The sequence below is a fragment of the Balearica regulorum genome, chromosome 8, assembly GCF_011004875.1.
Source record: "Balearica regulorum gibbericeps isolate bBalReg1 chromosome 8, bBalReg1.pri, whole genome shotgun sequence".
Classification (NCBI taxonomy): Eukaryota; Metazoa; Chordata; class Aves; order Gruiformes; family Gruidae; genus Balearica; species Balearica regulorum.
This window is the reverse complement of record NC_046191.1, coordinates 29,542,021-29,566,810: the sequence shown is the minus strand read 5'-3', so window position 1 is coordinate 29,566,810 and position 24,790 is coordinate 29,542,021. Positions and strand designations below refer to the sequence as shown.

Below are 24,790 nucleotides of genomic sequence, written 5' to 3'. Positions count from 1 at the left end.
AAAGGCTCATGGCCTTTCTCAGATGGCGTGTCCTGCTGTACTTCATGGGATAGGAAGGGAGAGTGATTGAATTGTGGAGTGTTTCCTCTCCAGTTTCTTCACTGGTTGAAATCTGGGCTTGTCTAAGAGCTCTTGCCCTTGGATAGTGATTTGACAGCACTTGGATCACCACCCCATAAACCTCATATCTGGCTGGTTTCTGCAGGGCAGAAGTTACAGCTGAAACAGTGGTTAACCCCAACAGGAGAGCAGGCTTGTGCATCTCCAGACAGTACCTTTGGCTCAAGCAAGCCAAAGGCTTGACTCAAATGTAAGCTGATGTATTTCTAGCCAGTAGAGGTTATTGCTCCCTGGGAACCTGCCTTGGAGTTCATTTGTTCACTGAAACCTTTATCAAGAGAGTGAAGGTGATTTTCCAGACTTGTTGATGTCCTCAGGAGACAGCCTGCATGGAAGCTTTCCAAGACACTGCTATCTCAGCTATTGCCCTTTGACAGCAGCAAAGATAAAGATGCATGAACCTCCTGCTCAAGGAAGCTTCCTCCTCCTCTTGCACCGCTTCCTTGAGATTAGCATGGGGTCTGCTGCTTCATGGCCTAAGGCTTTGTCCCCAGAAGAAGCAACTGGGGTTTCACACATAGCCCTACTCACCCGTGAAAGTACTCTCTGACTCGTCTCTCCTCACTCACTTGGAGCAAGGGCTCCTGTGGAGGTGTTTGAGCTCCGCACGAGTGTGAGAAAGCACTGAGGTGGAGCTGGCTGATCTGCTCTGACTCTGCGAGCAAGAGGGATGGATCTCCTCTTGTTTAGGTACCTAAACAAGTAGCTGTTGCTCAGGAGGAGAGATGAGAAAGCTGAGCTAAAACCATGTTCCCTGGCATGATAATGCCTGAAACAGCAGTATGTTTATGTAGGACTGCAAAGGATCCAGGAAATGCTGCCAGCCTAGTTGTGAATGTCCTGGTGAATCTCCAGGAGCCCACAGCCACGGTCTCGGCTCACTCACTCTAGCAAGCATCAGACCCCAAAGAGAAAGAAGTCTGTAAGTGGGACCAGCTGAAGAGTTCGAGGCTGCACCGACCGGACATGAGAAGGGGCTGTGGCAGTGCCAGTCAGCAAAGATGGAAGGGCAGGTGAGCTCCAATGAGCTCTGGACCATGTCCATCCTGCAGGCTCTCCACCCTCATCCCCCATGGCTCGTTCTGGGAGAGGGAGCTGGGCTCACCAGCTTGCTGTTGGGATGCAGTTTCAGGGGCTTTCCTCAGATGAAGAGTTGGGAAGAGTCCTGGACTGTTGGATTTAGAGTCCTTAGGCTGATGAGTGTGGGTGAGACCTCTGCTTACCACAGGCAACCCACTGGTACAAGTGCTTCCAGACACCGATTGTGCTTTGTCTTGGAAACAGGTTGGGTTTGGCTTATTTTGTGTCCCCTTAGGAGATTGCCCTGGGGACCTTCCCTCCCAATTTTTAGGAATCTTCTACAGATTTCCAGCACAAATGCATCTGTGGCCGGCTTTTTCTTCATTTGTTCTGGAGCCAAAGGACAGTGCTGGCACAAACAGCTCTTCTCCCTGCCTGTACTCTTCAATGTTGATTTGAAATAGTCCTTCTTTGGCCTTGGGTTTCAGAGGGATACATTTCAAAACCAGAAATAAATGGGCTTGAAATATTTCCCATAATTTTGCAAGATCTTGACCCTCCGATAGCAAGATTAGAAGAAAGATAACAACAAAATCAGCATTCAGGCTGGAACCACTATTGTTAAATAGACAACACTGTAAAGCCAGTACTTGTTTACAGTTGAACTCATGAATTTTTAGATATTAATGTATGAGGGATTGAGTAAACAACCATTGTGCCTCTAAGGAATGAGTCCCAGGCTGTCCTGAGCTAGAATACTTTGTACTTTCCTGATTGCCTTCCAAGAATTTCAAATTACTTTGTAACAGAAAAACAAGCCTGCTTCACAAGACGTTTGCAAGGTTCTCGGGATGGCCTTAATTCCTCTGTGCTGTGATGTGGCTGGTTCTGGGGCAGAGCTCTGCAGCTGGGTACCGTGGCATGCTGAGCACGTAGGTGTTGGTGGAGAGGTGGGGATTACAGGTGAAGAATAAACCACTCGGGTCAGGAGCGTCAGCCTGGATGCATTAAAACCCTGCTGTGATGCACAGGTCTGCAGCCAGCGTGTAGCTCTGTTGGTCCCCATTCCCAGTTTGATGGGCATGGAGACATTGCGGACGCTGGCCCAGCAAGGATGTGACTGCCATGGAGAAGGAGGGGTGAAGGGACTAGTGGGAAGTTACACAGCAGGTCAGGGGAGAGCCAGCAAGAAAAGGACTCTGCTTGCCTGACCCATGAGCCTTTCAGGAGCAGCTAGGATGCTCTTGGGCATGGGTCCATGGGAATAGCCCCCAAGGACCAGGTGACAAAGGGATGTGTGGGCAGGACATGGTCTTTCCAGGGCATGGGGGAACATGCCATGCTCTCCGCTGAAGCTGCAGACCATGTTATGTGCTTGTGGACTCTCCAGGCTTAACGTAGTATTTCTGAGCACGGCAGCCCTGACACCACAGCCTGTGATGCATTTGCAAATTGTCCCTTATTTCTGGCTGTCCTGTGCTGAGCGAGTGCTCTTCAGGAGCAGCCAGCCTGTTGCCTCGAGTCCCTCCAACCAAAAATACCACTTGGGACTGGAGACCTGCCTGCTTAATTTCCCTGCCAGCCCTGGGCTGCCCAAATGCCGTTTGGCTAGATTTTGAGCCGAGACCAAAAGCCAGAAATGGAGACATCTTTCCGCTGGTGGCTGGGGATTGCAGACAGGACATGCAGCAAAGGCAGCTGATGGCCTGGCAGTGTTGAGATGTCCCTCCTGGGCAGTCCTGTCTTGGTCGTTATGGAGGGCACTTTGGTAAAGCAGGCAGGATGGGTCCCTCGCTACCTAGGTCATTTTTGGGTTTGGTTTCTAAGCCAGCAGCCTAGAGCTGTGGAAAGAGTCATGAATTTGGGTTACCAAACCATCAGCTGGCTGCATTTTAAAAAGCAATTAAAGCAGAATTGTTTCCAGCCCTTCTGTTTGCAAGATGTAGTCTAAAGAGAGATAGCCGAGCCAGGATTTGCCTGATCCTGCCGCAGTTCCAAGTATGAGTTAATTTGCTCTAATCCCTATGCTGTGCATGCTGGAAAGGGAGGAGTTCCCTACTGAGGGCTCAGGGAGCGTGCAGGTAAATGGGGCTGTTAGCACAGAGGTTTGTGTGATGGTGAAACCTGGGAAACTGGCATTTTAATCCTTTTTTTTTAAAATTGTTTTTAATCAGAAATTATTAAACAGAGTAAAAAAAAAAAAAAGTAGGAAGTAAGAATATTTTTGCATGGTAGAGGATGATGGCGTGTTGCTGAAGACTGGTGGATGGTAGGTCTATGCGGTGCTGGATGGAGCTGCTAAAGCTGTGGTCTGGGGAGCTCCTCCTGGGGTACCCCACAGCGTGGGAGGACTGGTGTGGTTGGATGGGGAGGGGGGGGCACAGGGCCCTTGAGAGCCCCCTCTGCTCATGCACTGGCTCCCAGTGACATGTCAAAGTGTGAAACTTCTCTTTCTTCCTTTTCCCATGGTGAAAGGCATGCCAAGAGAGCAAATAAGGAGTAGGGATGAAAACAGAGGGTGGGGTGACATTGTTCTTCCTTGTCCTCCGTTGGCAGCTGTCACCTTGCCAAACCAGAGAATAACCTTTTGTTGGAGGGGAAGGTGAGGCCATGCCTGGTGGTGAGGGGCATGTACTTAGAGGATTTAATATTCTTTCCTGGTTGTTTTTAATGTCTGCAGGGTTTTCATTCCCGTTCTGCTGAGAGGTCGTGCCTAGGAGAGATGAGGAAATGAGTCCTCATAACCCACGCAGGGCATGTGTTTGTGGACGCCCTTACGCCTGGGGACTGCTTGACCGCTAGAGATGATGGGATCAAGATGCCTTTACAGAAAGCAGGGATGGTTTGCCATGGTGCTTCAGGCTGTGCTTGGTGGAGAGGATGCACACTTGTGCCACCGGTGCCAGACCTCTTGTGACCGCCCTGGGGTGCGAAGCAAAGAGAAATGAGGTCTGATGTTACGGAGCTCAGATTTGGGGCGAAGCATCTCTTCTTTCCAGCAGGAGAAGGTAACGTGCCCCAGTGCTGAGCATTGAAGAGGATGGGGTGCGACGGGACAGTGGCAGCTCATGGCGGCCCAGCTTGGCTGTCACCCACCACCCGTGCCCCGCCATGCCGACGACCAGCTGAATGTAGCGTGGTGCTGCATCGAGGGGCTGCCCAGGTCTCGCATTTATTTTTCGGGGGGGGGGGGGGGGACACCAAACCCAAACAGGCTGGCAAGGAGGCAGGAGAGGGGTCTTCCCCGACGAGCAGAGGGGGTAGCACAGCCGCAGGGTCCCGGAGAGGCTCCGCTGGGGCAGCTGCTTGGTTTACAAGAAAAAAGCCCCAAGCGCAGTGCCGGGCCAAGCCAGCGGCTTATGTAAAAGTTGGCAGCGGGGCCGGCAGTGCGGAAACCCAGCGGGCTGCCAGCGGGGCGCAAGCGCCTTTGATTTTTCTCCTGTTTGCTCAGCAGCTTTCATGTGGCGGGGGAGCGGGGCGAGGGCACGAGATTCCTGCACACTGAACTCCTCTGTTTCTCTCGGCAGGATAAACAGGACATAAAACAAAGCCCCGAGCCAGCCCTCGCCTTCGAGGCAGCGTGCTGCCAAACCCCCCGCGGGGTGACCCGTTCCCCCCGTGTGCTTCCTGGGGAGCAGCCACCCCATCCGGGGTGCCACAGCCTGGGATGTGGGGAGGTGATGGGAGCCCACCCAGGGGGGTTTCTGGGTGCTGCAGCTGTTTTTGCAGCTGGGTGAAGGTTGCCCCCATGGCGTTGGTGAGGAGCAAGCAGGAAAAAGGGGGCCAAAGCTCCCTTGCAGGGCTCAGGCGGCAAGCCCCATGGCCTCAGAGAGCCGAGGATGGGTGCTCCAAAAGTGACTCCAGGCTGGACACTGTGTGGACACCGGTCGGGCTGGGTGTCCCCATAAGGGTTTTGCTGTGACCCGGCTACCCCAGAAGGCGCAGTCCCAGGCCGTGGGACCATGTCCTGTCTGATGCACCACAGGATGCAGTGGGGCAAGGAGGGGGTTGAACGCCGGTCCTCTCTCTGCAGTGGGCTCTGTGTGTGGGGTTTCACTGCTCCCTTAAAGCTGGACTGCTTTATTTATAACTTCCCCTAAGGAGTAATTTCCAGGCTTTCTTGCCCCCATTCTAGATGCCTGCCAGTGACAGAGGGTGATGGGCTGACCTCAGCCCTTTCCCAACTCAATATTAGCTAAGCCGGCTCCCCAGAGACGCGCCAGCCCAAGCTCATGCTAGCTCCCCTGAATTTCCACAGAGCCACGATTTCACCACTGCCAGCCTGCTGCGGGGCAAGGTGAGAAGGCAGGGAGCAAACGCTCACTGCTGGAGTTTGAAACCCGGCCATGGTGGGCAGCGAGGTCCCATCTCCTCCAAGGCGCTGCCGGTGAGTTATCCCGAGCTGCTCGTGCCGCTGCGTGCAATGGCGTTGCCGACTTCTGCTCCCGAAAGGAAGAGCTTTGGCAGGGAAAAAGCCACCTGAGCAGAAAGCTGTTTTCCTGGCTGGGATCTGGAGGGGGGAGCTCTGAGCTGCACACATAAAAACCCATTGGAAATGCAGAGGTAGGAAAGGCAGGTGCTGCCTGCTGCAGTGCTGAGCCTGGAAGGCCAGGGTGGGGTGGCCTTCAGGGTCCCTTTCTTGTGCCCGGATGGGAAGGAGCTGCTGGTGGCTGGAGCTGTGCGAGGGCTGGGGTTGGTGAAGGCTGGGGGGTATGTGGGGCTGCCTCCCCGTGCAGCCGCACTGGCCTTGGGCAGGGGAGGCTTGAGGAGCAGCGTGCCCAGGTGCTCGCTCTGGCTGCCGGTTTGTGGGTGCTGAGCACCCCTGCAAGTGCTGGCGGCTGGCAGAGCTGAGCTGTGTTCCTCCGAAACCATTAGGATCTTGGCAGGGCCAGGGATGCAAACCCTGGGGCCACTTATCCAAACCTCTTGACCTGGGGTTTTGTGAGAGCCGGCTTTCTCATAGGATTCCCACTCCAGGCTTGATGGGTTGGAAATACTGCAAGAGCAGCCCTTTTTCTGTTTTGTTTTGATTTTTTTTTTCTTCCCCCGATGTTTGTGTCTTTCCACTTCCGCCTCTGGCCAAGGCGAGCGGTGCCAAGGCACAAGAGCCAGGCACACCCAGAGGGAGGGGGAAGCAAGGCGCCCGCAACCCGCAGGAAAACCAGGACAGAAAGCAAACACAACGGCCGGGAGCGAGGAGGAGCGTTTGCTTGCCGGCTCCGGCCGAGGGACAGCTCTCCTCGGGGAGGTTCGTGCACCCAAGGCAGGTATCGTGGCTCTGATTCAACACCCCCATCCTCTGGTCTTGCACTGATGCTGGTTTGTCACGGTAGAGACGAGGAGGGTCCGCGCTCGGGGTGCACGCGGGGCTCGACACCCTCCTGCTTCCCAGCCCGCCGGTCGGGTCTCCCTGGCCCCGCTTTGAGCCACAGTATGGGCTCAAGCCGCACAAGTTTAAAAAGGCTCAAGCTCTCGAAAAGCAGCACGGGATCAAAGCTTTCTTAAACACTCAGGGCATTTGGCCGGGGAGGTTTTGTTCTGACTATTTATAGAAGTTGGGGCCAAGCGAGTTCAGAGTTGGAGGCTAACTTTTCCAAAGCTGGGGGCCATTTGGATTAGGGAGGGGGAAAAGGAGTTCAGCCAGGCTTGTTTCCAGCAAATGTTGACTCCTTCCCTTAGGTATGTGTTGCTATCCATGACACACTAACAACAGCTCTGCACAGAAGTGCCTGGCTGGGGCTGTAAAGATTGAAACAAAAATGTGAATTGGCTGGAAAGGAGAACATGAAATAGAGCAAGTTTCCAAAGAGCAAAGCTGTAGCATTTGAAAGTGGAAAACTTTCCCTACCAGCTTGTTTTCATCCTCCAGTCAACATCCTTCAATTACAAATGCACTCATATTGTTTTCCAGGGGAAAGCTGGTGATGATTTTAGGGCAGAAAGACAAAGATATGGCTTCCTGAAGGATATGCTGTGCTTAGAAATGGAGATGGAGGGGTCTTTTTATCTTCCAGGTGAATTTTTGAAAGGACGCATCATTTTTCTGTGCTACCCCCTACAGGCAAGGCCAGGCTTAAACTCTGAGCAAGCAAACCCACCAGGACACCCTTGAAACCATGTCACATTTGAAGCCAAAGCCCTTGCAGACTATGAAGGCAGAAGCTGGGTTTTTCCTGTCTGCCAAGTGAATTGTGCTAATGATGGTGTTTAATCATGAGGGGCGTGAGCAGCACGCTTTAGATACACACTACAGCTTTTTGCATGCCTAGATCCACTCCCTTGATGTCAGGCGCTCAGTATAGGTTATAAAAATATCTCTCTAATTACCAGTAGCTTCCCAGTACGCTGCCAAATCTCTGACGCTCTGTAGGAGCAGCATCTCTGAGCTTGCTTCTCCTTAAGGAAAGGGTGCAATTAGGTTGGCAGGTAATTATAATCAGCCTAATGAGAGGATGGCTCAAGGGAAGTAGGTTTGGCAGCTGGGTGGTGTCCAGCCCAGGTGGGCTGTTATGGTGAGCGATGTTACGCTCTTTCCCAGCGAGGGTGGTGCGGGATTTCTGTGCGCTGCTCCACACTGTAGGAGCTGGGTGCTGCGTCAACAAACACAGCCCAAGTCTACCACGTGCGTGCCTCGGGTTGTTTTCAGAGAGAGAACTGCCGTAGCTGAAAGGTTTCCTTTCATCTCTGACATCCCCACCAAAGCCTGCTTTTTGTTGCAGAGGATGCCTGTCCTTGGTGCAGATGGTTGGACTGCACCAGAGAAGCCAAATTGTTATCTTTTAGGGAAGGCTGCAAAGTCTACAATGGATTTTGAAGAACGAAACGATCTGTATGTGGTTGGAGAGTGGGATGAAGGTAGGTCTGGCCTGACTACACATCAGCTGGCCATGGCTGGTGTTGCGAGGGGAGGTGAAAGGCCTGGAGCTCCCCAGGCCTTTCTTGTTTCATATTTCTGTGAATGACCCCAAAAAAATAGAAGAGCAATGCTGACATGCGTGGATGAGGCAGAGCTGGGGGGTGTCAGTGGTATAGCGGAGGTTATAGGTGTTTTTAAAAGAGAATTGGATGACCTGGAAGACAGGAGCAATGACAATGATATGAAGCTCAGCAGTATAAAACACAAGGTCTTTGACCTTGAGGAGCAACAGTGTAAGATAGGACTTCACGTTTTCTGGAGATGACAGAGAAGGGCTTAGACTATCCACTGATTTTTACGGTGCCTGTGAGCCACTCGCTCCCTGAACGCTGCCATGCAAAAGGCAGATGTACTCCTAGGGGACTCTCAAGACAAAGCCTCTCCATCATTGACTTAAAAAACTTCAGGGCAAGAGCTCCAGTGGAACAGTGGGCACAACTCTGATCATCTTTTCCCCAGAAAAAGTTAGAGTGGAGCAAGTACAAAGCAAATCCACTGTCCCGGTTGCTCCAAGGGTGAAATAGGTGTGAGGGCCAAACATGGTTGTCCTTCTCCCATCTTGGTTTTTCAGCATGGCAAAGACAGGCTCTGAGCCTGGTTTCCACTCCTACCCAGCAGAAGAAAATGTTCATCTCATTTTTGCCTCCTGATGATGATGACGACGACCGTTCACCTCTTGTTTTGTATGTGTCCTTATTCTGAAAGACTGTCCTTCTGCTTGGTGCTAATGTTCCCAACTCTTGGCTTGAAAAGGATACACTGACCAACTGGACAGTCATTCATTTTGCTATGAGGCTGTCTCTTCTGCAATTAACAGACAAAATGCCTGTCACTGTGGTTGGAAAGAGGTTTTAATTAAAATCCCTTGGTATTGGCTTTGGCCAGACTGTGGAATGAATGGGAAGAGGGCAGAAGGCCCAGGTCAGTGTCTTGGGTCACCCTAGGAGAGCATCCACTGAGCTGAGGCTGAACACAAGGAAGGACCTGGTTTATAATTGCATGGGCTTTTTTTTTTTTTTTTTGCTTTTCATTTTTTTCCCCTCGTGTGACCTGCCCAGTGGACAATTGCAAGCTGATAGGAGCGCAGATACTGCCAACCAAAAGTTGGGATAGGTCCACAGGTCGTCTTGAGTCCTAATGAGGAACTGTGAATAGAAACTCACATCTCAGAAATGAAAAACACCTCACCCTTTTCTCTAATGAGCACGGCTCTCCAAATACTTTTGTCTTGGGCTTTGCTTGGCTTTCAGCGGTGCCCAGGGCTGCATCTTCTAGGCTGGCCTCTGAGCTGCCGTCACCTACCCCATCTTCTCTCTGATGGCCACCGGGAAGGTGCCTCACTCTGCCGAGTGGCCAAGGTGGACCTGCAGCGGCCCTGAGTGTTTATGATTGTAGCGTGGGTAAGCAAAGTCCTTGGAGGGTGAGCTGCCCCTTTGGGGGGATGTGGTGGGCCCCAGCTGGTCTCCCCCAGGTGGAAGTTGTCCTCTGTGTGCTTGTCTATGTGATGTGCTGGGCTCTGGAAAAGTGGGCACGTTGTTTCATGTGTGGTGTTCCCCACCAGCGCTGTAACTACAGGTGATACTCTAATGAACGAGTGTCTGGTACTGCTGATGTCAAAGACCGTTAATTAATGCAAAAGTCACATAATAAGTGCCAGAAAAGTGGAACCAGGATGGGTTCCCCTGTTGTTTGCATGGAGCAAGTCCTGCTTGCTTCCATGGTGCCAGCCGAATTCTGTCCCCTTTGCTCAGGGCGGAGTGACGGACTTTCTGGTTTGCACACTAACGAGCAAGCAAAATTAAGAAATACAAAAAGCTGAACGGGTGCCAGCCCCACAACTTGTCACTTGAAGGCCAACCCGAGGGTCCTACCAGCCTGTGTTACCCCTTGACATGGCACCAGGGCCCAGACGCCATGTAGATGCCCTTCAAAACGTTGGTCCAAAATCTCTCTTGTTTTTTCTAAGATTGTTCAGGTAACCCCTGGGGGCAAAAGTCCCCCTTGGTTTCATACACCAAGCCTTGACACCTGCACCCTTCCTTCAGTGCAGACTTTGTCCGGAGGTACCCCAGCCCCTCGAGCAGGAGGATGGAGCAGGCATCTGGCACGGTGTGCTGGGAAAGGATTTTACTTTTTTACTTGGGCTCCGGCATAGAGAAATCAATTGGCTTTCACACATTTTAAGGAAGACAAAAAAAAAAAAAAAGAAATCTGCTCCTGCTGCCATTTAAGTTGTTGTTTCCTGCTTTCAAGTTTAATTTTGTGCTGTCAAGCTGCGTGGGAGCGCTGAGCAGCTTTGGAGTTTCTCAGCCCATGCTGGTGATGGAGGAGATGTCATCCAGATGAACCCAGGCTCTTTGGGTGGGTGCACATGGCCAGGATGGGTGTAGGTGCCCAGGGTGCCCGGCACCCATCCTGCAGGCAGGGAGGGAGAGGGGGGACGGTTTGGGGGGCTGGGAAATGGGGAGAGCCCCAGTGGTGAAGCACAGGGGTGGCTTCAGGGACCGGCCATTGTGGCCACAAGCACCCAGGTGAAACGTCCTGAGGTGTTCCCCGCTGGCATGGGTTTATTAGCCCTGCACAGGACCAGCCACCTGTGCAAACCCAGCTTTTGGGATGAAATTAGCATTTTGGGGCAGTGGCGGGGCATTTTTTTTTTTACTGTTCCCCGATGAAAATGCCATGTTTAATGCCCAAGTGCAGCGGACAAAAGGGTTGGCTGTGTTTTTTCCCTTCCTTTTCAATCCCCTTTCTGCACAGTGACATTTTCTACTTCCAAACCCTGTTCTCTTTTTTTTTTTTCTTCCCCTTCTTTTCCCCCTCCTATTTCCCCTTCCCCCCTGCCCCCAATATTGCCTTGGGGGCCCGGCCCCTTTCCCGGGGTCCCCCTGGCCCTGGCACGGTGCCGGGGAGATGCCCAGGCGTGCGGAGGGGCGATGGCAGCGCTTCCTGCTCCCTCCCCGGCAGCACAATGGGGACATTCAGCTGGGCACCGAGTAGCCCAGCACCATCCCGGAGCCAGAGGACCCCCCTACCCCCCCTCGCCATCCCCGTCCCCCCCCCCTGCATCGCCATCTCCCAAATAGCAGCGTGAGACAGAAAGCAGCTGACGCCGTGTCCCAGCGTGCCGGCGGAGGCGAACTGGAATCCAGCATCACAAAACAAGCCCTGTGCATGCTCCCCTCCCGACGCAGGCGCATGTGTACGTGTCCCCCTCCCTCCATCCCCCCCAAAATCTCCAAGTCTGCCCAGTAACACCAAACTGGGCTCGTTTTCCCAACTCCCACCCCGGCCAATCCACGCGTTGCCAACAGGCCAGGGCCTCCGCCGCAGCGATGCGAGGGGCAGGAGCTGGTGGAGCTGGGAGGAAGGAGGCACGGCCTGGTTTGTTTTTCCCTGTCTTCCTCTGGAGCTGCTTGGGTTTTGATTCAGGGCCGGAGGGGAGGCGTGAGTCAGAGCTTGGAGGCAGCCCCCATCTTTTCCCAGGAACGCAGCCTGCCCGCCCCCCCCCCCCCCCCCCCCCCCAAAAAAAAAAAAAAGATTTCATTGCTGCTCAGAGAAGCCTTGTTTTTAATCGCTGGCAGATCAACGGGTTTTTTTGGGGGTGGGACAAAGGAGAAAGGAGGGGGCAGAGCAAGGAAAGCCAGGCTTCGTCCTCCCCCGGTCCAACCAGATCTTTTCAGGCTTTCCTGCCTGCTCGGAGGGTTGTGTTTTGGGTTTCCCCCCCCCTCCCCGCTTGCTTTGCTGTTTTCCCTCGCCCCTGGCTGTGCTTGCAGCAGCCGCTGTGTTTGCAGCGCGGGAGGCTGGGCGGGTGTAAATCCTGGGGTGCTGGGGGGTGACGGATAGCGGCCGCCGGTTGGGCTCCAGCCCGCTGCCCTCCCAACCTGCTGGGAAGCAGCTGGGGTAGGTGCAGAGATAAACCACCCTGGGTTACAGGGGATTTACCTGAAGGGCTTCATGATTGGACTCGATGATCTTAAAGGTCTTTTCCCAGCTAAATGATTCTGTGGTTCTGTGACTTGAGCTGCCGCTCCCTGCGCCGCCTCCGTGCATCAGGGCTTTTTTTGCAGGTCCCTTAGGCTTAGCAGCCGCACAATTACTGGGCGCAAAACAATAATTAAACACATTTTTGTCTTTTCTGGCATGTTAATGAGGCAGCACCTTATGACGAGCTTGCCAAGGTGCGCTTAAAAGCGCAGAGGTATTGGGGATGCCCGTGATCCCATGTCCATCCCTGATGTAAGGGATGGGTGTTTGGACCCGGGACCGGCAGGATCAGCAGGATAACGTGTCCCACGTTGCCTGCGCGGATGCAACGCCCGATGAGAGCCAGAGGCCAGCTTACGGATGGCCGCTCTTCCCCAGAGTTGGAGAAGCGCGGCCGAGTCGATGGCAGCGATGCTCTGCTGATTGGCATCCTGCTGAAGCCTTGGCCCGGAAAGGTGTGTAGTGGCTTAATGCAACCAGATTCTTGAGGGAAAGAAACAAATTGAGAGCCCGAGGGTAGCGGCCTTGTTGCAAAGGGTGGAAAGCAGGAGCCAGGCAACCACGCAGCAGGGAAAGTGCTGCCAGCAAAACGTGATTGTCCTGACATCCGAACGTTTTGCAGCCACCTCCAGAGGAGTGTCACGCTCTCCTGGTCATTTTGGGTGTCGTGACGGAGCATTGGCTGAAGGGAGGATGGGCCAAACATCCTCCTGGCTCCAGGGGCCCCGAACGGCTGGGGAGAAAACAGCGACTGCTGCAAACTGGTGCCCTAGGCTGCAAATGAAGAGCAGGCGAGCCAGATCCTGCAGGCACTGCGTGGAGCCGTTGGGTAAACTGCAGGAACAGAGCTTGGACTGCAGACATCCCGGAGAACAGCAGGCGAAATTGTGCCAATCTTTGGGGGGTGGCTGGGAGAGGCTGGCGAGGGCACCGTGTGCCTGTGCGTGCTGGTGGTGCTCCACCCCGGGGAGAGGCTGAGCCCAGGGCTTCTTGCACAAACTGTTTGCGTAGGGTGAGGGAAAGCCAGGGCCTGGAGGCACGGAGCAGCTCGGGACGTCCCGTGGCAGCTCTCCTGCACCAGCTGCCGGAGCTGGGCAGGGACCGAGCTGCAGCTGCCCGTGGGAAACACCATGAATTACAGCTCCTGAGGGGTGAGGGTATCGCCGGGCCAGCGGGACCAGCTCAGCCCTGTGGGATCTTCCCTCCGCAGGGATGGGGCAGGGAGCACCACGAGGGCTCTGTTATAGACAAATGGGTGTTATTTCTGGAAATTACTTTGTGGTCCTTTTCCCCTGTGCCCTGTTTCTCAGCATCCTGCCCTTCTCATTGACTCTACAGAATTATATCAGGACACACAGTATCTGACCTGAAAAGCACACACCTTGCATGGATAACTAGCACCACCATTGATTCCTGGCTCTGCACACTACCAGAGGAGGAACCCTGAAAGTTTCAAAGCCTGAAGCTTTCACCCTTACAGCACCCACAGACACGATAAGGTAACAGAAGAGCAGCCAGGGCCCCGCCAGCGAGGACAGGTTGGAAAGCAGAGCTGGGAGGATGGCTGGGGTCAGACGGGTGAAGGACAGGTACAGTCTTCTGGTAGGCTTGAGCGTAGGCAGGATAGAGGTTCATCAAGCAAATTCACTGCTCTCTTCACCCATGGGTGCAGAGCCGGGGACAAGGCAGGTGCTGGTTGCTCTTGGGCTGGTTATGGTATTCGCTGGGCAAACTGGTCCTCCCGGGCGCCTGCGCACTCATCCTCAGGCTTGAGTGAGAAGTAGGATGCAGGCACAATATATAGGATATCCTATACGGTATTGTACTATACAGCTCGCTGCAGAAAACATCAGCCAAACTAACAGCTTGAGAGCTGAATTTTGTATCGGACGTTGCGAGAGCTGCAGTGGTAGGAAATGGACTGGTTTTGTCCAAGTCCAAAGAAAAGAAGGTTTCATTCCCTCCCCAACTCAGGTTCAGGTTAGGGATACAGATGGATGTAGCAGCAGGACGAGGGTCCCTCCCACAGGGCAGCCCCATGTCCGTGAGGCAGGGGCTGGCTGGGCTCGAGCTCAGCCTTTCATGCCAGGAGGATGGGAAAGGGCAGGCAGGCAGTGGGCAAGGGGGGGACACCCAGCTTTACGTCAGGGTTATAGGAGGGAAAACACGTTCAGGAAGGTGTTAGCTGCAGCATGGCCCTGGGGTATTGGTAATTCCCACCATTGCCGGTGATTTGAGCTGGACCTACAGCGGGGCAGTGACTTTGCGGCAGGGCACGCCACGCTGGTCCAGAGCATCGAAAGCAACCGTCCCATCAGGTTTTAAATCTCAGAGGAGATTTCCGTGGCAGAGCAGCTCTGTTTTCTTTGCAGCAAAGATAATCTTCCCTTCCTCCCCCACTGCCAAATACTCTGGCATCACACCAAATAGCAAAGTCAACATGAAATACACCCTCATTTCCTGGGTCTCCTCTTCCCAGCCGTCCTCCAGCAAAGAGGAGTGATATAGCATCTGTTTTCTAGCCGCAAACCTTTTCCAGGGCTGGGTTTTTGTGGCTTTTCAGAGGTGGTGCCAAGAGCTTTGAAATCTGTTCAAATCCAAGGCGTAAAGCAAGGCAGCAGCAAGGAGCAGCGCTGCCTGCCTTGAGCCCTGCCTGCTGCCGGTAGCGCCCCGGCTGCCTGCTCCAGTTTGCTCAGGCTTTTACAGGGCATCGCTGAGGCCACCGCCATCCCACGGCATTGTACAACCTTCCCGTTCAGTGCCTGGGGGAAAGGAGCCACTCGCATTTCTTTCCTTCCAACACAGGCACAAGGAGAAGTCGGAATAAGGATGTCGGCTCTGCCCCATTGGCCTGGTAACTGCTGTCCGCAGCTATGGCATCGAGTCTAATTTATGGGCTAAGCAGGATCGGGAGAAACTGATTGGCAGAGGGGTGATTCCATCGGTGTCTGCCAGACCATTTGCCTCCGGGAACTGGAAGCAAGACAGGATCAAAGGCGCGTATGGTGTCTGCTGCACCTTCCTTGCACCAGCTTCTCTTCTCCGTCCCAGTTCTCTTGCAAAGCAAGTTAGAAGCTGGCCGTGCAGCTCTCCCCATCTCCATCCCCATGCCTTGCTGCAGTGACCTTCCTGGGACGCTGCTCCCTGCTCTTCCTTGGCTAACGGCATGTGGTACCCACCAGGATGACCTTGGGACCAGCTCCCATCAATTTGCTGTGGACTGTGGAGGACACAGGGGGAGAGAGAGGGGATGGACCCACCTTCCACACCGGAGTGTCTGGTTTGGTGGGGATGGGGAAAGTGGGGGATTTATTAAAGCCTGTGGAAGAAGGATTTAGAGACTGCAGGACATGCCTAGTCAAGAGGAAATTATTTAGTAGTAGGCTGGTATTTTTTCCAGCTTCAGTATCTCATGCTGCCCATTCCATTGCACTTCATTAAACTGCCCTTCCATCCACACCCTTGAACTCAAATCCACTGTAGTATGAGCTATAAATCACTGTTATCAGCTTCGTGACTCCCATGCCCTCCTGATTGCTGTCTTTTGCCCTGGACCCTCAGACATGAGCCACCCTGGGCAGGGCAGGAGGATCAGAGAGGGAAATAAGATCGACAGGAGGGTGAACTTTGGGAATGACATGTTGGACAGGACTCAGGTTGGGCCTCTGGTAATGGGGCAGGATATATCCCAGAGGTCGGATACCATGTCTGGGTGTCAAAGTGGGGGGAGGTGAGAAGGTTGGCATGCGGATGTGCAGGCAAACATATTTATTGCCTCTTCAGGGCTGCCTTATGTTCGAAATTCCTGGTACAGCCTCTCTTCCAGCAGTGTTTCCAGGATCCGGTGCTTGTTTCCAGGACCACAAAGATGACGCTGGTATAAACAGCATGCAGAGAGTTGCTCCCCAGCCCTTGCACTGTTCTGCCTGGGGTGAGGTTTTTCCTCTGGTCTGCCCACTCCTTCCTGCTGCTCCCATCCCTCCCGCTTGTGTTCCACATTCTGCAAAGCCGGCAACGTGCTCTAATGTTTTCTTCTGAAGGAAGTTTCCTACAGTAGTGAAAAATGGAAAATGTGGTTTGTGCTGCAACTGAGGAAAGTCCATGCCCTACAGCTCTACACCGTGTGCTCCTCTTCCCTGGAAGCCTGCGGGTACCTAGGCAGGTAGGTATGGCAAAGCCCCCACGCCCCGGTCCCCGTTCATTCCCAGTTGTCCCAATGGGCAATGCCTGGGGGAGACTGGGAAGCACCCTGCAACATGGGCTTCTGCTGACAGCCTCCACGTCGGTCTTCTGCCACTGGAGAAGCAGATAACACTTACCCTCCCCCTGATTCCTCACCCACATCAACTCCAAACAGATGGTCCTGTGATCCCCACCACAATGCACACATGAGAGCCCTGCTCTGGTCCAGGTCTTCCTTTGGAGGAAGACTCAGAGCTCCCAAATGCAATTCAGAGCACGGGCTTTCAAGCACTGGTTCTCAGGCTGACCTGCCGGTGCTTGCACACCAAGAAAGCCTGGATGCTCAGCCTCCGTAGGACAGACACCTTGCAGCTGCTGCGCAGAGCAATTCCTCATCAGGTTTGAGTCTCTGATGCAAACATCTCAGCAAGGCAATAGTGGCCGCTGCTGGTTCCTGCCTGCTAACACTGCCAAGGGTGGGCTATAAGGAGCAGAAAGTTGAGCTGTAAAGGGAGGAGGGAGTCATGGGCAGAACAGGCATCTCCTACACCCTAAATCAGGTTGCTCCGTGTCAGTGTTATGGGGCTGTGGGGTCTCGGGGTCTGTCATTCCTTCTCAGATGAAGTGTGACATCTCCTCACAGGCTGTCGAAGCTGTAGCACCAACAAAGGGGCAGGCAGGGATATTAAAAGGGAGGTAAGTGACAGAAGGACAATTCTGGCTGGAAAAGAGCCTCTGCTGGAGGTGTCTCTGCTGCTTCACTCTGCCTGTGGCTACGAGCCTCCTGTTTCTTGCAGAAAAAGGAGGCTTTGAAACGGTTTGCAACCCCTTTGTCTGCCTCCTGCTGTCATCTGATCACTGGTGTAGGAATCCGTGCTTAGGCGGGTTATATAAAGGGAAGAAACAGCGTCCCAGTGTAAAACCCATGGGATGGGTGGATCATGCCAGGGAGGCACCAGCTGAGCATTTTGTGCAGCTCCCAGGCATCTAATGAGCTTTTGGCTGGTAACGTGGCAGGGCACGGTGGCTTCAGAGAGAGATTGGTCTCCAACGACTGCCAGACACAGGCCGTGCTCCTAACGGGTACGGAGCAACGTCTGCGCCGCAACACAGGAGCTGACTCTGTGCCCAAAGGACGCATAGCAAATTCCTCATGACCCTCTCTAGGAACTGGACCGTTGCATGGCCATATGCCATCTTCACCACTGCGAAACTGTTCATCCTCCGTGTGTTTTCACGTCAGTGAAGAGCTGGCTGCCGTTCCTCTTCGCCTGCTGCGCAGCCAGCACGGGGCAGAGACTCCTCCTGGGGTCCCTTTGTCTCCCTGTGTGTGCTCAGCTAATCTGCTGGATTATAGTCATTATATTTAACCGGATTAGATGACTGTTAACTGCAGTTACTGTTACTGTTTTGCACAGGTTGTATTTATAGGGTGCAGTGGTCATATTTATAGGGCTGCAGAGTCAAGTTACCACTTTAAGGTCTCCAGCCCTGGACAAAATAGTGCTGGTCCCACTGAGCATCGCCCATGGGTACCGGGTGCTTCCAGGGGGCCTTGGTGGCTCCTGGCTGCAGGGCAGCGTTTTGGCACCGCGAATAGAACCCCCACCTCCCCGCACCTCCAGCTGTGGTTGATAGCAGTGTAGTGTACCGGCATCTTCTCATTTGGGGGAATCGGGCTGGGGCTGTCAGTCCCCGCAAGCCTAGGAAGGGGAAGAAGAAATCTTTAAAATGCCTTACTACACCTTGGTTGTGGGATTGGCGTCTGGGGGTGCCATTTGGCACAGCCCGGGCTGCTGTCCCTGCTAGGAACATGCACCACTGGGCTTTCTGCTCATCCAGCAAGGTGGGCACTCTGCGCTTCTGGCGATACCGGGGCACTTCCCTGCCACCCCAGAGTGCATATCACAAGGAAAGCCACGTCCGAGAGCCAAGACGAGCTTTGCCACACACGCCAGATTTGCACAAGCAGGTGCAAAAGCCCCCCGTGCACAATCCCAGCACCATTGCAAGCGCAGCTCCCTGCCCTGGCACCTCTCCACCCTCCCCACCGCAGGCTCAGCCCTCCGGGGTCCTTGTCGTGTCCCCCCCCCCAGCAGGCAGAAGGGGTGCCGGCTCCGTGGGAAGCAGCCGGCTGTTTAGCAGCTGTTATTATGGCAGCAGTAAACACCTTCCCGCAGCTGGCCAAAGCCCAGCGCTGGCATCACCCCCGCGGCTGTGACACAGCCCGTGTCCCGGGGCCACCCTGCCGACACCGCGTGCCAGTCTTTCTGCCCGTGGAGGGAACAAGGCAACCCCGCCGCTCATCCAGCCCCAGCCTGGCGGTATTTGTGCGGGACCGGAGAATAATTCCTCCCTCCCCAACCCCGATGCTGGTTCAGCCACCCTGAGCAGCGCCGGGTACGGGCCAACACCCAGCTAAATGTCACCCTCCACTTTGCGCAGGTCTTGCTTGTCAAGACGCCATCATCGTCGCTTCCGTCTTCTTTGTGTCGGGAGGATGTCTCTGAGGGTGCACACACAAGCCTCCTTGTTAGCCAGACTTGAGGAGGATGACTATAGAAATGTGTTAAGAAATTGAGCCTTTCTGCCATGATCTCTTTAACTACAGGTGATCTCAGCCGTGCAACCATGCTGTGTGTTCAGATGAGCTAAAATTAACTGTGCTCCCATGCAAAGGCTGTGGCAGAGCTGTGCTTGGAGCAACGCGCCGTTATGAACTGCTGCTGCTTCTTGTTATGCGTTAGTGCGTGGTCAGAGCTGTATCTGTGCTGGGCAGCCCCTGGCCCAAAGATGAACCTTTTCCAAACAAACCTGCCTGGAGGCAAGGGTGGGCAAACTGAATCGCCTGAAGGTTCAGGCTGTGCAATAGCCGAGGCAAAGACCCTGGTCACACAAGCACGTGGAGCTTCTCTCCATCTCCTTTGGCTTTTGGGTGCTCACCTCCTTGCAATGTCGTGTTCCTGTGTCCAGCCTGTGCGCCGTGGCACCAGCCTGACCCGGTGCTTGCTGCTGCAGGGGAGAAAAACCCATGAGACCATCAGCAGCCATCCCATCCCCATCCCCATTCCCATCCCATCCCCATTCCCACCCCAACTTCCTGATGATCAAGCGGGAGGATTGAAACACCAGAGCTGTGGCTGCTCCCTGAGTGCCGGGGAAGGACGTGGTCTGGCAGAGCCAAAAGCTGGCTCGGGGATGACGCTGGGGACTTTTGCTATGGGCAATGCAAAGGAAAAACCAGCGCTTTCCTCGGTGTCTGGCTGCTTAGGAATGGCAGTCGGAAGAGCAAAGGCACCTCCATGGCTCAGAGGCCCTGGGCATCCTCCAGCCCCGCTGCACAGTGCACAGCAGGGACCAGCCCACCCTGCAAGGCCACGACCGACCCTCCGGCACGGGCACAGGGAGCCCCAAATAAGCTTTTTGGAAGTAATGAGAAACTCCAGTATATGCATTAAAAATAAGGAAACAGCAGGCAAAAAATAAATCACTTGCAGGAGCCCCCGGGCGGGAGGCTGAGCAGGGAGGCTCCCACGCGCCCGGGCTGACTGAGCCCTGATTTGTGGTCAGACCTTGGCCGCACTCGTTGAACTCCTCAGGCCCCGGCTCGCCTGGCTGGAAAACCGAGTAGAATAAAAAGCAGGATGTGAAGGCTGAGCTTAGCTTTTCCTTCTGCAGATAAATCCCTGGGAGATGAGGAAATTGGCTGTGTGCATTTGCCAACAGCTCGCTTTCGGCATGCCAAGCCTGCCTGAACGGGGTGGCTGTGCTGGGCGGGTTGCACGGCTGGGGTGGGAGGATGAGCAAACCCCCTGTGCTGTCCTCGTCCCGGTGGGAAGATGATGGAGAGTTTGCCCAAAGAGCCAGTCCGCAGCAGTGCCGTGGTACCCGGGGAGAGGGAGAGAGGTATGAACCAGAGATGTGCAAAGGTAAGAGTGGAGGCACCCTCCGCCTTCTGCTCATGCAATATTTGCACCGTGCCCTCGGTGCCTGGGTCGCACCAACACTCTCCATCACTGCACAATTACCGAGGGAACTACATAAAAAAAAAAAACAAACCTAAAAAAGAAAAAATACAAGTTTTTTTTCTTCAAGCGTTTTCCAATCGCCGGTGCAAGAATTGTTGGGTTAATTTTCCTTTCCATACAAGAAACCCTTTAGTCCATGCTGTGGCACATTGTGCCATCCCAGACCACGTTTTGGGGGGATGTGGTTGGTGTCTGACCAAGGCTGTTTGGGGTATAGTGCTCTGTGTAAAGGCAAATGCAACTCGCTTTCCCTTCTCCAGCTGGTGACAAGTCGGGAATGGTGATATATCCTAGCTGGTGAAGTAAATCAGCTAGAGAAGCGGGCTGCGCTCACGGCTGTTCAGATCATAGCAAATGTCTCTGTTTTCCACAAGAAAAGAGTTTATCTAGAGGCGCTTTTGCCATTTGGCACCTGCTAGGCTTGATTTGGGGTGTATCTCAGCTATTAAGTGCTTAACAGAGAAAGCTGGAGGGGACAGAGTAATAACTGCACCCTCCTCGTCCCCATTTTTCTTGTGGCTCCCCGCAGTGGGAGCAGAGTTTACTGTAGCTTCTGTTCCCATCTATTCTGGAGCTGAAGCCGTAAAAACAAATGAAGGATGATTACACCACGCACTTGCAAGCACCGAGGAATGGTGCGAATGCGAGAAGCAGAAGAAAAACTTGCTCATTTAGTGTTTTTCTGACTGCCTGCCAGAGCTGCATCTGCTCTTCAGCCGACGCAGTGCAAGGCCGCTAGCTGGCTATTAGATGAGAAGAATTTGAATAATTTTTGTCACATGGGGGAAGGGGGAGCAGTGACCCACCCTGACGGCCTTTCCATCGACTGCTATGCAAAAGATACATATGTATGGATTTTTTAATTCTTTTTTTTTTTTTTTTAAATAGAAAAATGCTTTCTAAAACTTTCATAAATTGAGACGTTAACCAGCATGGCCACACCGAGCAAGCACCAAGGCAGGCAGCTGTTGTCATGAGCTCTTCTCCCTGATCTCACGCGTCTTCAGCGAATCTCCGCAAACATGACCAGTTTGGCTTTTTATGGACAAAACTTCCGCGGACCAAACAATCTATTGCCAAATGTTCAGACAGGCAATAAAACACCCTCCCCACACACACACTATTTAACCCCTACCCCAGGCAGGTATGTGTATGGCTTTGCGGTATAGTTTCCTGACAGGTTCTTCACTGTTGAAAGCAAAGCTCTAAAGGACTCTGGGGCTGTGCATGAGACACCCTCAAAGATCTTTTAGAAGCCTGCAAGCCTGTATTGAGCAGATCCTAAAATCCTACTCCAGGTGCCCCACAGTGGGAGTATAAATCAAATCTCCCCACTTCTCTCTTGCTTACGCACCCCGAGTCCCCTTATCCCCTGCTTTTATACCATCCATGGAGATCTGCATATGGATCAAGCATCCTCACAAACAAATTATTCTGTGTACTGGGCCACATAAAAGGCAAAACTATCCAGTAAAACGAGACCTGGTAAAACCAAATAAAGCAAAAAAGCTACAGGTGCAACAACTACAGCACGGCTGCCGTTACTGGTGCCAGAAAGATGTTTGCAAAAGAAGCAGCAAGAGCTGGGGGAGAGGTTTCGTCCAGTCCTACCTCCCCGACCTCAGCAGACCCTCGTGCTGGTGGTCTGTAGTGGAGGTGGGAAGGAGGGAAGAGCATGAGCGGACGTGGTCCCTTGCAGCATCTTGGAGGCACCTGGGTTCATGGTGAAGCTGCTCAGGAGGCCCTCAGGACCTTCCAAACACTGGGCTGGGAGAGCTCTCTGCTGCCCTTTCCCTCTCCTTCCTGCCCATCGCTCAGCACCACCTCTTCAGAGAGCTGGGACCAGTTTAAACCCATTTATTTGAAGCCAAGGAGGGAGGAAGGAGGAGAAATACAATTACAAGGTCAGAGATTTATCTCCTGCGAGGTGCCTGGCACGCAGCGTGTCTGCTGAAACAAAAGTCGTCATTCGTCCAGTCCTGGTAATTTCATAAACAGCTCCTGATCCAGGGATGAAAAACGGCGGCTCCCAAAGAGGTGCCTGCGTTTTCACGGCTGCCGCAGATGGCTCTTCTGTCTGGGGTGAGCAGGGCTTTGCTCTGCCCAAGCCCAGCGCTGCAGGACGGACCCCAGGAGCTTAAAATGCCCCCCCAAAATGGGTCCTTTCATTATACCCATCCCCGGTGATGGCGCTGGGGGGGGGGGGGGGGTCCAATGTGATCCCTCAGACTTGCCACTCAGTCACTAATCCCAAGGGACACGCTGGGTGTGCTGGAGGCCGGGATGCAGAAGGACATGGGTCTCTGTGTCTTTATGTCATGTGTTTTAAATTGCATTAAAAAAATACGATGTAAAAAAAAAAAAAACAACAAAAACCCAACATTTAATTAGGAGGATCGCAAGGCCTGCTGTGCTCTGGTTTGGCCCAGGGTAGGGAAGGGAGCTGGGAGCTGTAAGAGGGATATAACAAGCAGTAAAACATAATCCTGGGATTACAGGCAGCAATTAGCGCGGCGGGTATGTTGGTGTCACCCCGTGCTCCCTGCCTGCGGGCTCCGGGATGCAATATGGGGACCGGAGCGTGTCTCCTCCCCAAGCTCACCCCATGCTGCAGTCCCTGGGTTTGGACTAAGGCAGGATTAGTCCCACGAGCTCGCACCACGCTGCGGTGCCTGCAACATGCTGCCATCACAGTTTCTTAGGGAAATGAGCACCGGCAGAGCCTGGAGGACTCCAAGGAGCGCTGGCCTGGACCCGTGAGCGGGGGAGAGCTGGCGGCGGCAGGAGGTGGGGGAGAGATGCTCGGGGCGGGGAGGGCAGGATGGAAACAGGAGCTGCAGCCAAGGCTGCGCTGGGCAAGGACGAGCTCCTCGAGCGCCAGCGTGTGCCAGGCACCCCGTGCCCACCTGCACGGCTCAGCCCACGCTGGGTGGGAGCAGGCGGCACCAGGCACATCCCGGGCTGCTTTCCACACCTGTGAATTACAGCTGCAGCGGGTGCCTCCTCCCCACAGCAAGCTGCATCCACCCAGGTTTGCAAAATCCCCCCCCCTCACCCAGCACGACGGAGAGGCCGGGGGGGCTGCAGCGCTGGGTTCGCAGGCACATTGCCGCAGCCTCGTCCCGCTTTGCACCGGCCGTCCCCTCCAAGACGGAGAGCGCGGCTGGGAGTTTACAGCATGGCAGACTGTGGCCGTTTGTTCCTGGTCTGGAAAACGGTACCTGTGAAAAATAAAGGAGATTCAAGGAGCCGCTGGCGCTTACTTGCCAAAGAGGCATCAGGATGCACAAAGCGATGCGCCTTTCCCTGTCCCAGCTGTGCTTCCCGTTAGTGATCCCAGCCCAAAGGTTCATGTCTCAGTAATCACAGCACATGGATTTAAAGCCGACTCAGGCACCCCGTTTGCTCTATCTATAGGTAGCACCAGCAGTCACCAAAAAATAAATGCAACAGCAGGCAAAACCAGCCGTAGAGCCTTAGTGTGGTGGGACAGCAGTCACCTTCCCGTGGGTCCCCACACCGTTGTGCCAGCAGCACTCCCCCCCGCCGGGCAGCAGGGGTGGAAAACACCCCCGGTCTGAATCTGGGGGTATGAAACCAGGCATCGAACACGAATGCATGACTGCTGCAGGAAAGCGAGGGGCATCGCTAGCTCAGTGCCATTGCCACACCAGAGCGGTTACGCTGATTCGGTCGGTCCCATCCTGCCCCCGTGGCCGTGTCCCACAGCTGTGGGACCTCATCCCCACCATGGTCCCCACCGAGCCGCTCGCAGGGCTGCTCCGTGCATCCCGCTCTGCCTCCGGGCTGCCCTGTGCTTCAGTCCCCCATTTTCTTCTTGCTTTTCCAAGGAGCACAGCTCACATCCTGAATCCACCCCAAGATGCCACCAGCCTCCCCAGCCCAACAGGCCTGTGCGAGCTGCACCCCTCGAACAGCTAATTCCGTCTTTCTTGGGGGGGATATTTCAAAATTCAGGAAATTTCCCAAAGGGGGCTAGCTGCCAGCGAGCCGGTGTCCAGGAGAGGGCAGGGTTAGCCGCCACGCACTGCACCACAGCACCGACATTTCAGGTCATGATGAGTCGACCACTGCCATTATTTCCAGCCCAGACCGAGCTTTGGCTTTTCCACAGCTCTTCTTTTTTTATTTTTTTTTATTTTTTCTTTTTTTCTTTTTTCTTTTTTCTTCTGTTTTTTTTTTTTTTTTTTTTTTGCAAGCTTAAACCCTTACAGCTGTGCAGTTTGTGCCTTTTCTGGCCCCTTCCAGCACCAGGCAGGGTTTGCAATGGGCTCTGCCCCGTCGGGAGGATGCTGGAGGGGTACCAAGGGCTGGGAGCAGGGGGGGCAGCGGAGCACCCCGAGAGATTTAGCACACACCCCAGCAGCATCTCCTCGGCCAGGTCAGCCTTAGGCGGTGCGTGGAATACCCTGCCCACGGAGCAACGCGCTGAGCAGCTCAGCAAGCCCCTGCTCAACCAGAATGAGAGATGGAGAAAGCAGCTGGGGAGCCGAGGAGGATGATGGAGGAAGGCTCT

General features: G+C 54.1%; 1 protein-coding gene and 1 long non-coding RNA gene across 26 annotated transcripts in view; one reads left to right on the top strand and one right to left on the bottom strand.

The window, feature by feature from the left end:
* The window catches only part of LOC104642971 (uncharacterized), a 45,535-nt gene extending 27,819 nt beyond the window's left edge, over positions 1 to 17,716 (top strand). For 7 of the 22 annotated variants that reach the window (XR_012836608.1, XR_012836593.1, XR_012836598.1 and 4 more), the window contains 3 exons: positions 3,821 to 4,148; positions 13,354 to 15,974; positions 16,084 to 16,662. The gene's annotated coding sequence lies outside the window, so the exon portion shown is untranslated. Of the gene's footprint in view, positions 1 to 3,820; positions 6,408 to 7,201; positions 10,438 to 13,353; positions 15,975 to 16,083 lie in introns of those variants that run through there. The other 15 variants (XR_012836615.1, XR_012836616.1, XR_012836602.1 and 12 more) reach the window with 14 other exon arrangements.
* LOC142602793 (uncharacterized) overlaps positions 15,972 to 24,790 on the bottom strand; it is a 29,496-nt gene continuing 20,677 nt past the window's right edge. Inside the window, exons 2-5 of one of the 4 annotated variants that reach the window (XR_012836617.1) lie at positions 19,040 to 19,237; positions 17,845 to 17,928; positions 16,534 to 16,706; positions 15,972 to 16,091 (exon numbers count right to left, since the gene is read on the bottom strand). This is a non-coding gene — a long non-coding RNA (uncharacterized LOC142602793). The remainder of the gene's footprint in view (positions 16,092 to 16,533; positions 16,707 to 17,844; positions 17,929 to 19,039; positions 19,238 to 24,790) is intronic. The other 3 variants (XR_012836619.1, XR_012836618.1, XR_012836620.1) reach the window with 3 other exon arrangements.